Source organism: Fukomys damarensis, unplaced genomic scaffold, assembly GCF_012274545.1.
Source record: "Fukomys damarensis isolate Sample0158 unplaced genomic scaffold, DMR_v1.0_HiC HiC_scaffold_15, whole genome shotgun sequence".
NCBI classification, from domain to species: Eukaryota; Metazoa; Chordata; class Mammalia; order Rodentia; family Bathyergidae; genus Fukomys; species Fukomys damarensis.
Window position 1 is genome coordinate 65,551,685 of NW_022900927.1, and position 6,850 is coordinate 65,558,534.

General features: G+C 59.2%; 2 protein-coding genes across 7 annotated transcripts in view; one reads left to right on the forward strand and one right to left on the reverse strand.

The window, feature by feature from the left end:
* Window positions 1–6,850, reverse strand: part of Syn3 (synapsin III) — a 278,828-nt gene that overhangs the window by 134,574 nt on the left and 137,404 nt on the right. The gene's annotated exons all lie outside the window — the stretch shown is intronic.
* Timp3 (TIMP metallopeptidase inhibitor 3) overlaps window positions 6,667–6,850 on the forward strand; it is a 38,373-nt gene continuing 38,189 nt past the window's right edge. The window contains exon 1 of the mRNA XM_033763885.1: window positions 6,667–6,850. The gene's annotated coding sequence lies outside the window, so the exon portion shown is untranslated.

The window sequence follows — 6,850 nt, forward strand, 5'->3', positions numbered from 1 at the left end:
AAAAAAAAAAAAAAAAAAAAAGAAATCATGAAATCCAACCTCCTGGAGTTACAATGGTGCTTGAAATACTGGAAGGCAGCAAAACTGTGTTCAGTAGCTGCTTCAAAACCTGTAACAGTTGGTGGCCAGCAGCTCGCCCCTGGGCTTGGGGCCCTTGCTCTGGGCACACATGTGATTCTCCCAAGCAAACCCCAAGTTCTGGGTAAGCAGAGTGCCCCACATCCCAGAAGCCACCTGCACAGCCATCTCCTCCTCTCTAGGAGCTGCTTCTGCCAGCCCAGGGTGGGTGCTGTGGCCCTTAGTGCTCAGTGCACCAAATGATGGCCCAGAGCTCTGGGCACTGAGTGAACCCAAAGACAGGAGGAAGCCACCAAAAGCACGCATGGATCTGGGGCACAGGGACCCGCCATCTTGGGAAGCGATGGTTTAGGAAGAGACCTTTATGTCAGTGTGGTCACTTCCTCGCCAGAAACTGGATGGGTGGGTTAGTGCCGCTGAGCCAGTTTTACTGACTGCAACATCGGCACAAGATGCTGGCTACACAGCCTTCTAGGCTGAGGGTTCCCAGGAACAGTGAGCTCTTCTGTCTTAGAAGCCATGTTCTGCTTTACCACTCACTGTGCTTCAGCCCCACAGTCCCACTGAACGTACAGGGCAGGGAGGCAGTGATTGGCTGAGCTTCTCTCCTGGCCCATCACCGACTCGGGAAAGCCTGGGGTAGGAGATGACGAGGTATGAATGAAGGGCGGGTCTGATTCTTCACCCGCTTCCGCCAAGCACTGGCGCACTGGTGCTCGTCTCTGCCCAGTTCTGGAACACGCGCAAGGGCTGGACCAGCGACCCCGCTCCTTTTGGTGCTGAGCTGCAGGGCTGTGATGCAGCTCCGCCCAGGGGCCCTCAGTTCTCTACCCTCACCGCTTTCCACTCTTGGTCTTCTGCTCAAGCGGGCGTTTTGAGGACAGGTCCGAGCCTTGCTCGCTCTTCCTTCCCCATGCCTGGCACATGGGAGCAGACACCTTTCAATGTGCTGAGTATTCCGGGGCACAGGAAAGGAAGGAGGGGACTCGGGACACAGTCACCACAAAGGCCACACATGCAACTTAGGAATGAGACGACTTCTGTGCACGGAAGCCGTGAGCTCAGCCCCACACCTGTGCTTCCCACCTGTGGTAACCGAGGCACGGAGACACTGCGAGGTACAGAGGGAAAGCTTCAGAGATCCAGGGCCCAAGCCAGTCTATCTGGGGATAAGACAATCACTGGCTGGTGATTCACCTAAAATGTAGGAAGCAGTGCTTTACCATGTTCCCAGGGCAGGAGGAAGGGTGAGCCGGCTCGGGGCCATCTCAGGTAGCAAACCAGGAAGACCACAGAGCTCCAAGCGGACGGGGCGCATCTGGGGTTCCCGCTCTCCAGGGATGGATGGGCCTTGGAGTTGGGCTCTGTCACTCCTCAGCGATGTCTCTGCCTCCCTCCGAAGGAAAATCCCCAGTGCCTCATCTGAGGCCTTCTTTGGGTGACCTCATCCAGGATCTGTCCCACACCGCCCAAGCATTCCTCTGCTGAGAAATTGGCTTTGTAGGGGGCTCCCCATGACCACGAGGAGAAGAAGTGGTTACTCGATGTGTCTCCCCCAGCTGTGTCAATATCTTGTCCTATGGGCCATGAGGACAAGAGGGTGTGGCTCCTCTTTTGGTCTCAGGAGTCATTTTGTCCCTGGAACCGCTCAGCTCTGAGGTGACTGTGGCTTAGTATTTGACCTCAAAGCCAGATCCAGGACCTGTGACACCGACCCCCTCCTCTTTTGCTGCAACCTACAGGTTATTTGTTCAGTAGCTGGTAAGAGAGCCAGGCACACACACCTGTGATCCCAGCACTCTGGGGGGCCAAGGCAGGAGGATTCCAAGTTTGAGCCCAGGCTGAGTAATTTAGCAAGCACTTTCTCAAAATAAAAAGGGCTAGGGTTGTGGCTCAGCACAGAGGCCTTCAGTTCAAAACAAAACACGGCAAAAGCCTGTTCTGTACAGATGCTGGAGTAGGCACCAAGAAGCACCCTCTGGGGTCTGCAGGGTGGGAAGAGCGTGAGGGCAAGAGAAGGCTGGGGCCACGCAGAGCCAGTGAGCACTGTGGTCCAGGGGCAGTGGTACAGAGGGTGGGCATGGGCAGGCAGGCAGGGCACAGGGGCAATGCCTGCCGCCCCGTGCCATGGGGCAGCAGTCACGGAGTGCCTGGCGTGTCTCTGAGCTCGTGACTCTGTTCTTAAGGCGGCAGAGCATGAGTTGTGTCTAGCAGAGGAGAGCAGGAGTTCCCTGTGTTAGGCAGGGTCAGCAGTCAGATGCTGTTTTGACAGAGAAGGACCCTGGGCAGGTGGCTGCTGCCCTGACACTTGGGAGAGCATCTGTGGCCTGATCCAAATCAGCACCCAGAAGCACAGGGAGAAGGGGCACTGGAGAGATAAAGGCATCAAGGATCTACAGGGTGCAGGATGTCACTCCCAGAGCGGGTGACCCAGAAGGGACTGGGGAGGCTTAACTTCTGGGTCTGTCCTGAGGCTGGGGCGCAGCTGTCTGTGGCACATGATGGTGGACAGAGAACACAGTGCAGGAGGGAGTGACAGGGAATCCTGCAGGTCTGGAGGGAGGGAGGGAGGCATGGAGACAGAGCCTGGCCACGGCTTAAAGTCAGGAGGAGTCCAGCACTCAGCCAGAACTGGAGAAGGACCAGAGAGGAACTTTTATGGCCACTGTGCCACTGCCCTGTCCCCGCTGCACAGGGCTCGACGAGCTTGGTCTCCACAGGTCTGCCGAGGCAGCGCCAGGTCCTTTCAGACCTAGATCTCTGGTCCAGGGAGACAGGAGTCGGCCTCACGGCCACCGGGCCACCAGGCCACTGGCTCCTGCCCAGACAGCACTGTGCGCCTGGCCGGCGTGCGGCTGAGCTGCAGCCTTGGGAGAAACCATGATGGAGCTGCCTGCTGTAAAGGAAAAGCAAATGAACTGCATGGGTACAGGAAACACTAGGGTGGGCTGAGGAGACATGTGTGTCCTTCTACTCATAGTACCCCGGGGCGGGAGAGAGGGAGAGAGACACGGCCTGCTCAGCTCTGTCTCCCGTTTCCCACCACCCCAGAAAACGCGCTTGCCGCGGCACACATGTGTTTTCTGGTTTAAAATTCCTGGGAGTTGCTCCATGTGGAAAGAAAGCGGAAACCCCAGGATTCCTGTGAACGCTGTGGAGACTGAGCGGGTCCCTATTCCCTGGCAGGCGCCGGGGAGCACTGGGGCCAGAGAAGCCCTCAAGTTCTACTGCCATGCGATCGGCTCCTGCGGAAGCCAGGGAAGGTGTGTGCGCCCCACTGGTGCCAGCCCCAGGCAGATGCAGTAGCCACCCTGGGTCCCCAGCTGCCCCATGCCGCTGCCACCGCTGAGGGTCTGGCCGGGCTGCAGCGCTGGGTGGACCGGCTGTCTGCTGTTGGGCAGTTTGAGGCTAATGACTTTCACATGCACTGTGGGCTGGGGAGGCACGGGCAGGGCCTGGAGGGGACAGGCAGGAAGGAAAGGAAGGAAGAGGTGCTTCTTCCTGGGCCCAGGCAGCCCTTTCCCCAGCGCCCAGCTGTGCCGGGGAAGAATAGGGCCAGCGTCCTCCCCTGGCCCCAACCCTGTGATTCACAGGCCCGTCGCTCCCTTGGCTGGACGTGCAGCCAGCCCGGGCGGAGGTGCCGGGCAGCTGTGGGCCCAGACGGGTGTTGACGGGAGCTCTGTGGCCGTGCAGACAGGAGGGGCGGCACCCACTCAGGGCCTGTACCCTCCACAGATGAGAGGCCGAGGGAGGGAGCAGGGTGTTCCTGGGCTCACAGCGCCCCCTAGCACTGCCATGGGATAAGGCCGGGAGCTGTGCCTGCCTATCAGAACAGGAGGAACATAGGAGCCCTCTGGTCACCAGGTCAGCTCCTCATTACCAGCACTCGTCACTGTCCCCAAGGACTCCCAGTCCCAGAAGAGAAGCAGACAGGCAACGACCACACAAGTCACCAAAGTGTTGCGCACGAAAGAAGTGCAAGGTGCTGCGAGGCCATGAGCAGGGCTCAGAGAAGGCTTCTTGAAGGAGGTAACATCTGACATCACTGGCCACCTGCTGTGCTCACCCCAGAGACCCACAGAAGAGCAGCATTGGAGCCTCACTCGGCTCTCCTGAGCCTTGAGAGCGGCTTTGTCTCCAGCTTTGGTCTCAGGAGAGAACAGAGGGGAGGCTGGAGAGGAGCTGCCAGGGCTCTCTCAGCATGTTCAACCTGCTCACACAGTGAGACCCGGCTCTCCTGGGGACCGTCACCCACCCTTGAGGACGCCCCATGGAAACTCAGCCATCCCAGCTGAGCAAGGCAGCCTGGGCTCCATGAGTTTCCGTCTTCATCTGATAAACACAGTGGCATGGGATGGGACAGGTGGACAGAGACTCTTCGAGTCAGCTCTAGATGCATGTGTGTCCATGCTCTCAGTGGTCACGAGCAAGCAGGAGGGCTGGGTCTCCACTCCCAGTGTGAGAGAACCTGAGGGAGCACTTCCTACCTGTGACTAGGCCGTGGCCACAGCATAGTCCTGAGAACCCCAGGGCCAATGACCACGCCCATACTTGTGTCCAAGTTGGTGGCCATCAGGTCTTCCTGCTGCCGGACCTGCAGGAGGATTCTGTTTGCTCTTGGCCTCAGGCTGAGGCTGAGCTGGCCCCTAGGTGGGCAGAGGCAAGTGCCTCAGCATAGGCACAGGGAGACAGCATTGGGCGTGTTCAGGGTGGTATGGCCACGGACGGCGTAGGCACAGGGAGACGGGCCCAACTGAGATGCTGTTGGGTTCTCTGACCTTCAACATGGCTGCGTGGTCCAGCCTGGGAGAAGAAGTGAGAGGACATAAACGAGAACGCACTTTTGTGCCTTCCAGCTGGAGTGAGGATCAGATGGCAGTCACACTGGCACAGTTAGGCAGATGCCAGGACCCACTGAGGGTGTCCCTGCCAGCTCTCACGATCCAGGCATGGCTTCTCCTTGGGGAAAACACTGGCACTGTGGGCAAAACCCGATGCAAGGGAAAGAGAAGGGAGAGCCCCGACACGTGGGGTGCTTATCCAAAGTGGATTTGGCCTGGAAAGGCATCTAAAGCCTTCCACATGACCGGTGCCATGCCAGTTTCTACCACATTCTCAAATCCCACCAAGAATGTGCTTGTTCAGCCTGGTTCTCTGGGGTGTCCCCACCATACCTGTCCTGAAAACCCCAGGGCCACTGGCCATGCCCATACTTGAGGTTCCTGGACCCCACTTTGTGCTCAGAGGGCTAAAAAGCTTCTTGGCCAACTATCCCAGACCTCAAAGTGTCGGCAGGATAGCTGGGCTCAGTAAAACCAGCCCCAGGGACAGGCTGGGAAAACATCTGGGAGTCGGCTCAGTGGGATAGGACTGCAGGGCCTTGGGATGGGTGGGGGCACAGGGCAGATTCCCTCTGTGATGGCTACCATGGCAACGGGCGGGTTCAGTGAAGCTGCAAAACCCCACTGCCCACGTTTCCCCTTCTGCTTCCTCCCCAGCATCACTTGTCAGAGGGTCAGCGGAGGGCTCCTCCCCACGTGGACAGTCAGGGCATACAGTCCCCATTCACGCAGGAGGAAGGAGGGGGCAACCCAGATGTGGGCTGCATCTACACTTAGGTCCCGCTGCTGCTGATGTCCAGTGAGAAGTTTCTCTGACAGTGCAGCCGTGGTGGGCTGGGGTGGCACAGCCGGCGCCTCACTGGCGGGCAGGGCTCCCATGAGCCTGAAGGAGGCAAGGCTAGAGCCTGCCCATGAGCAGAGCAGCTACCCCAGGGACTCCTGACGGAAGGACGAAATTCCAGGCCTCACTGGCCCTCCACCTGCACCTGTGGCCGCAGGACTTGTTTTATTCCAGTTTTGGGTCAGTTCACCCCAACTCCTGGTTGAAGGATGGAGACCCATCTTCTGCTGCCTCCCTACTCTCCGCCTTTCTCACAGCCCAGGGCCTTTGCGATAGTCCTAGCTCTCCCTGTCACTCCACAGACAGTCCCAAAGAATGTACCCCTGCCACGCTCATTTCTAACCCACAACTCTGTTTTTGGTTTCTCCACAGCACTGGAACCCTAGAAAACTGCTGTGTATGGGCTCCTAGGTTTCCACGCAGTAAGGGCTGGCTTGTTTAATACTTTTCACTCCTGAATTCAGAGCAGTGTTTGTTGAATGAATTTACAACTGCATCTGCTCCAGAGGAGCTCAGGTAAAGACATCTGTCACAGCTAACTGCAAAGGGTCCATGGCACGGGGGCGGGGAGGAGAAAGGAGAGCTTCCCTTCTCTGGGCCATCTGGGAAGTGGGGCTTCATCTCTGCCTCTGCCCACGGCCAAGTTCCTGGCACGGCTGCGGGGCGGGGGCTGCCCCATTCCCGCGTCCTTGTCCCAGCACCCCCGCCCACCCTCGCCCAGGCAGCGAGATTCCCTAAAAGGCTCCAAAAGCGGGCTCCTGACCCCGCCCCGCCCCCTTTTCGGAGGGCTATGAGGTAATGCGGCGCCACCATTGGTCGCGGGGCGCGGGGGGCGGAGCTCCGGCGGGACGCCTGCTATATAGTGATTGGAGCCCGGGCAGCGGCACGGTGCAGGCAGTGGCTCTCTGCTAGCAGCTTCTCCTCGCGCTCCTCCCGCTGTGGTCCGGCACAGTCCCCACTCCAGCCCGGCTCCCATCCCGGAGCCCGCTGTCCTCCCCTCCGTCTCGGGTCCCCTGCGCCTCGCGCAGCATCCCGCAGGCCGGGCCCCGAAGCACCCAAGGACGAAGAGCGGCAACGCGGTCAGGCGGGC